Here is a 6,943-nt window from a genome sequence, read left to right as displayed (position 1 = left end):
TATGTCTGTCACTCTGTTAAATTGAATCGCTTCTAATTTGGCTATATTTTCATTGTGTGTGTGTTTTTTTCTAGGCTACACTTAAAAGTACTTCAGATTGTCTGACAGCAGGAACTGAGAGAAGCAGTCCAAAGATGTCCTTCACCCCTCCTTTTCGTTTTCTTGATTAAAAAAAAAAAAAAGTTTCTTTTTTCCTTTCGTCAAACTTGGCAGCGAAGACACTTTTCCTGTACAGGATGTTTGCCCACTGTTTGCAGGTTATGTGCTGCTGTAGATAAGGACTGTGCCATTGGAAATTTCATTACAATGAAGTGCCAAACTCACTACACCATCTAATTGCAGAAAAGACTTTTCGGATCCTGGTGTGCTTTCAAGTTTTGTATATAAGCTGTAGCTACAGAATTGTATTTGTGTGTGTTTTTGTTTTTTTAAATATCCATTTGGTCCAAGGAAAGTTTATACTCTTTTTGTAATACTGTGATGGTCTCATGTCCTTGGTAAGTTAAACTTTTGTTTGTACTACCTGTGTTCTGCTGAACTGACGAATCACAAAGAACCAAGTTCCCCATTCTGCACCTCTACTGAATGGCTTTGGACGTGTTCACATTGCCACATAATGAGAACCAGTAGCCTGATGCCAATCTGCTGAATTAATGGACTTGTCACTCTTTTGGAAAGAAAAAAAAAAAGGTTAAATGCCAGCCTTGTACAGGTTTTTCTATTTTTTTTGTTTATTTTGTTATTTGCAAATTTGTACAAACATTTAAATGGTTCTAATTTCCAGATAAATGATTTTTGATGTTATTGTTGGGACTTGAGATCATTTTTGGAATAGATATTGAACTGTTACGTTTTCTTATAACTAGAGTCTACTTTGTTACATAGTCTGCTTGTAAATTTGTGGAATCCCAGATATTGGAGGCAGCATCCATAATTTTCATTTTGTATTTCTAACTGGATTAGTACTAATTTTATACGTGCTTAACTGGTTTGTACACTTTGGGATGCTACTTGGTGATGTTTTCTGACTAATCTTAAAATCATTGTAATTAGTACTCGCGTACTCAATGTGTCTGGCCCTGTTTTGGCGGGACGGTGTACAGTTATGGACATTTTGTGTTTCACGTTTAGGAGAACTTAATATGTTTTTATGTATGTATTTTAAAGAAATTCCATCTGCTTCTATAGCCTGTGATTCAGCACACCGCAGAACATCGAGTCTTCTGATGGACGCCTGTGTGCTGGTCGTCTCAGTTACTCCTGGGAGGCCTCGTAATGTGTGTAGACCAGAAAGGGAGACAGACGCGCATCTAAATCAGCGCTCCTTTCCCACACTGGGGGTTGTGATCAACTTAACCTTTTTGAGCTGAGCTTCAGCAGAAGTTTCCCCTCATAGTTCCGTGTTGTCATTTTGGCCGAGGGGGAGGCTGGTTTTGTAGCTCCGCCTTGAAGGATTGTCAGCATTCACCTGGCATCCCTTTCCTCTCTGTCCTGTAGGTTACTTAGCACCTTGGCAATTTAAGTGGAAGGAGACATTTGAAAGTGGGACTTGAGTGATTTGTTCAATGCTTTGTGTTCACAAGTGCACGTGGCCACCAAATGGAACAGAACTTGGTTAAAAATAGGGGCAATTAATTTGAAAACCAACAAACCAGCTGTAAGTTGTATATTTGAATTTATTTTAAAAGCGTTAGCATAAGTTAAGAATTGGAGAATTTCTTTAGCCTTTAGCAACATAAACTATAATTCTAATCATTATGTTTTAATATTTTCTAATTACCTGTAACTGACAGACCAAGTTAACCGGCTTTGCGTCCCATTTAATCCATCAGTACTTTCAAGTCATGTGGAATGCCCAAAGTCAGCACAATAAAAGGAGCAGAGGCACAAAAATGTTCGCCTTGCCTCCTTGAGAAGGCTCTGATCTCTGTGTACTTAGCCCAGATCACACATGCTTTGTCTTGCCTGTGAATTGCGTCTCTATTGGCCTGGTTTTTCCTCCATGTTTAACAAGAACACAAGTGTTGCTGATAGATTTCCTACAGGAGGCCAGCTCTATCGTAAGCTTCCCACTGTGACTTCGGCTATTTTTAAAATATTAAACAGCCACCTCTCTAACCATCTTCATTGCTGGCCACTCCAAAATATGTCTGGTGTTAGAAAGCCTAGTTCCTCTAGCAGTGCCTCCTGTGTGTGGAATAGAACTGGTTGGTGCCAGAGTACTCACGTTCCTATTTCTGTGACCACGCACTACCCCCTCCTCCTCCCGTGCCGTCACACAGTGAGCCTCAGAGCCCCTTTCACCCATTAAAGAGCTAAACCACAGCTAAAATCACTGTTCAGATCTTACTACTTCATAAAGTGACTTTTGAAAAGGTGTTTCTTCCTCCTGAGTCTGTGTAAATATGTTTCTTTTCCTTCAAGTTTTCCCTTGTGTTGGAATAACATGACTCCCGGGTAGCTTTCTGGGGTACAGTGAAGTCCACTGAAAGGCACCTTGTCTACTTGGAAAACAAACATTCTGTGACCTCTGATAATTCTTTTTCTGTACGAATACTGACTTTCTGGAGTAATTAGTGTATCAGTTATTGTACATGATTGCTTTGTGAAATGTGCAAATGATATCACCTATGCAGCCTTGTTTGATTTATTTCCTCTGGTTTGTACTGTTATTAAAAGCATATTGTATTATAGAGCTATTCAGATATTTTAAGTATAAAGTATTGTTTCCGTAATATAGACGTATGGGATTATATTTAGGTAATAGATGCATTACTTGGAAAGTTCTGCTTTGACAAACTGACAAAGTCTAAACTAATTAGCAAATGTTGTATCCCGGCGAGCAGTAAATCAATGGGACATCCCAAGAAGAGGAGAAGGACACGTAAAATGGAAATGGTTCTCCAAGGGTATGCAATTTGGACTCGTTCAACTGCTGGATATATGTTACCAATCCCCCTTACCCCAAACCCACCGCCCACCCCTTCCTTGAAATGCTTATATTCAGTTCTTAATTTATAACTGACTTTTAAACAAGAAGTTTCTCTTGCAGTTTTAGTTTGGGAGTATCAGTAAAAAAATGCAATATGGTTTATACAAACAAAACAGCCTGGCATTACTCTTGGCCTCCTCTTTGAGGGTGGTGCGCGGCCCAGCAGTGTGGCCACGTAAATCCTGTCAGGACGTAGTCATGCCCCCTGCATTTCTCTGCTCGAGGTTAGCACCAGTGCAAATTCCATGTTCCTGTTCCGATACTCTGAGAAGTGCCTGATGATGCTGATGTACTTACAGACACAAGAACAATCTTTGCTATTATTGTATAAAGCCATAAATGTACATAAATTATGTCTAAATGGTTTGGTGTCTTTCTTTTCTAATTGTACACAGTAAGCTTTTTATTAGGATTTTTTTTTTTTTAAATGTTTAGCTATCACTTGAGTTAAACCTCATCAGCTGCAGTGCCACGGTTTATTCAAATCTGGTATTTCCTTTGGAGGGCAGGGTGGGGGTGGGGAGCGGAACGGGCCCTCCGGGACCCAACCAATAGCCCCTGAGAACTGAAGAACAAGTGAAATCCCTGATAACAAGCAACCCTGGAGTATTCGTCTTTGGAATGTCTGAAACTGCATCCGGCACAGTAATTACCAGGCATATTAAATCTCATGTCAGAACAGACTGTGCTGAAGGTAAAAACACCCAGAGGGCGAGTGAGGAGGGTCCTGGCGAGGTCACCGAGCAGGCCCTGGATGATGTGGCGGGAGCAGTGGCTTTCCAAGGTCACGTGCTCCTGTCACTGCTTCCCACACCTTGCTGAAGGAGAGGATTGTGTCCGCCTTTAAGTGGCTGTAGGTTGGAGGTTCCCATGTTTGCTTCTTTCCAAAAATACCCGAGGAATGAGTTAGGATTAGATTAATATGGTCAAAATGCCTTTTGCCCAGTCTCTCCTTGCTTCTGACCCTTTCACCAGGCAAATGAGTGAATGGGTTGGAGTAGCACCAAGGAAATAGGTTATGCTAACGTTTATCTGTTCAGACACCAGAAAGTCAGTTGCGCTTTCAGGGTGGTTTTTTGTTTTTTTCTTCCCGCTAGCAGTAGAACTCTTTCTTTAAAGGACACGATAGTCAGAAGCCCAGAGTGTACAACAGATAAAAGGATCTACTCCCAGACCCTGGGGCTCCTGCTCAGATGACTTTGAAAACTGCTGATCCAGTCCAAATGCAGAAAAACGTGGTTGTACTGCCAGAACTCAGGCCAGCAGGCTCCTTTCGTAACCCTCTGTGCATATACACAGTCATGCATCTCATGTCATTTATTGAGACCGGTTCCCAAGATTTTACATCACTTGATGAAAGGAGGCGACAAAGCACGAACTTTGCCTGCTAGAGCCCGTGGTTGGAGCTCGGTGCCTAACACAGAGGACGACTTTCTTCCTCTGACGGTATCTAGGTCCCTGCTGTGACCAGAGAGCCCACAGTAGAATCAGGATGTGTACCTAGGATTGTTTCTTGACCCAGGCACCAGCCACACTCAAGGACTTTGCCTTGGCTATTGTTTCTCCATGTTTGAGCTGGCCTATAACAAAGATGGTGCTAGTTAAACTACACTGGTTGGTGGAGTTAGGTAGATGGAGGGCTGTTAGAAGAGATGTGTCACGCTAAGTGGCAGTCTCTGAAGTAGATGCTGTCACATACACATCAAACCTCAGATCATCAGTTAGTGCTCATTACGGGACTGGGAACCCGCAGCTGGGCTGGGCCGGGCCGTGACCTCTAAGATGAGGGTGTATTCATGGGAGGTTTCCTTGTTCTAATGTATTATTTCATTGTTTTGATATAAAAAATTACACTGGTGATAACTTACGTACGTGGGCTCTAGGATGTTTTCCAGTTTAAGTAACTGGAAAATGACTGAAGTTCCTGTGGCCTGGAAAGGGAGGTATGTGCTAGCACCAAGGAGGAAGGCGAGTAGTCCTGGGTCGTAGTGGGTAATACATTGGAACCAGACACAAAGTGGAGACAGCTGAGGTATGAGCTGAAGGTCTTGGATCCCTTGACCGGAGGAAGCTGTGGAGTGGCGTGGGTGTCCACAAGTTCCAAAGAGAACTTTTAGCTTCTGCTGGTGACTGGGAAAGGAGGCTTTTTGTGCAGACGCCTGGCTTTGCCAATAGGGCTCTGAGAGGAGGGAGCTCCGTACTGAAGGCGTTGACCTGTTATGGAAAGAAAAGGAGGAGGTAGGGCAACTTTCTTAGGCCAACTTTTCTTAGCTTGACTATCTCCTCCCACCCCGCATCCCCGTGAACTCAAAAGCTGAATGAAATTTCTTAGCATTGATGTTTATCATGTTAACATTTTCCAAAATTGGGAGTTTTGTTTGCCCTGGAAGCCATTGGTGAAAAGTAGAGATTTACATTCTCCAGGAAAAAAAAGGGCAACTTTGTGAGGGCTTGTTACTCATTCTTTACATCTCACTCGTTTGGTGAGCTCCAATCCCCTGCAAGCAACTTTTATAATTCCCGTAGAACTTAAAAGTTGCCTAGGATGAGAGCCTAGGAGCCATGTGGGATTCTCATACTTGCTGGAGTTTCTGCAAACATTCTTGGGGTTGTAATATTACTAAAATTGCTGCCCAAGTGAGATGGTCTTAGATGAGATGGCTGTTTAGAACAGGCCTCACAGTGGGCCATTTTAAACCAGATCTTTCACTGATGAATTGGGATAGAGGGGAGGTCCATTTTGCACTTGAGTGCTTGGTCCCAGAACGAGCCAGAGCTGCCCACAGCTTAGTCTGTGCTGGTGGCAGGGACACTTGGAGTGTTTGCACAGCAGTAGGCTTCTCTGATGCTTGGGCAGTGATTTCCCCACAGATAAGTTGAGGATATCTTCTGCTACCTGCCTCACAGGTTTGATGTGAGGATTATGGGATGAGGTAATGACCGCAAATGGCTTCCTGTGTCAGGCAGAAAGACCACATAGGGGTTGGTGTCGGCGCAGGTAATAGTAGGCCTTGGGGATTTGTTTCCTTAGTGAGGCTTCTGGACAGTCGGCATGTCCCTGCAGGACGAGTGGGAGAGCCGCCGGTTCATGCCCACCTGCAGTCCTCCATCCCTTAAGCAGAGGAGCATGTGGGCAGTTTACCAGACCCATACACCAAGAGAGTCGGTAGACCTCTCTTTTCATGGTAACTCTAGAAGTACTTAGTAAGTTGTAAACCTGTCGTGTGCCCAGTATATATTTGTTTCCCACGTCGTTCTCTGTGGAACAGTACTAAGAAAATTGAGAGACATTTTAGACTACTTGACCTTGACCTCACCCCTGTCGTGTTCACCCAGTTGACTGTGGAGGACGTCAACTCCATGTGGCCTTTTTAGGCTGACCTGTAGGACAGGGAAAGAGGAGAAGAGAGGAAAGACTGATGTTGAGGGGGCCACTGTGGTGTGTTGGAGCCAGTCATCCGGTTCACAAGAACTGATGGTTAAATTTGCGCGAATTGTGTGAGCCAATTTTGAATACCACCATTATTTACAATTAAATTAGGTAAACTTACTATTAAATAAGTTACATTGAAAAACAAAGGTAGTAAAACCACTCAAAACTCATCACGCCCTAATGTATTATTTTACTCATCTGCTCTTGAGGTGTTTACCTCAGTTCTATCTGTATGGTGGGAGTACTGTGCTACTGCTTGTGCTGAAGCGGAACAAGTTTCAGTTTAATGGACAGAATTTGAGGGTGAGAAATAGTTTGACAGTAAATCACATCAGTTAGATTCATTGAGAAAATAGACTTACTGAGGAAAAAGTGGATTGGGATGCAAGTCCATTTGTCCAATCTTGACTGACTGAATTGCCACCGCCACCATTTGTCGGCTACAGATAAGAGTTCTGTGGGAATCAATTGGCCTGATAGTCCTGTATATTTCATTATTTGTAAATTGTATGCTGCAC

The 6,943-nt window shown here is 42.9% G+C and overlaps 1 protein-coding gene across 1 annotated transcript in view; it reads left to right on the top strand.

The window, feature by feature from the left end:
- Positions 1-3,356, top strand: part of FOXO1 (forkhead box O1) — an 8,079-nt gene extending 4,723 nt beyond the window's left edge. The window contains exon 2 of the mRNA XM_046664393.1: positions 75-3,356. The gene's annotated coding sequence lies outside the window, so the exon portion shown is untranslated. The remainder of the gene's footprint in view (positions 1-74) is intronic.
- The last annotated feature ends 3,587 nt before the right edge of the window (positions 3,357-6,943 follow it).

The sequence above is a fragment of the Equus quagga genome, chromosome 6 (genome assembly GCF_021613505.1).
Source record: "Equus quagga isolate Etosha38 chromosome 6, UCLA_HA_Equagga_1.0, whole genome shotgun sequence".
In the NCBI taxonomy this organism is placed as follows: Eukaryota; Metazoa; Chordata; class Mammalia; order Perissodactyla; family Equidae; genus Equus; species Equus quagga.
Note: the sequence above shows the minus strand (reverse complement) of the source record. Positions and strands in the feature narration are given on the sequence as shown.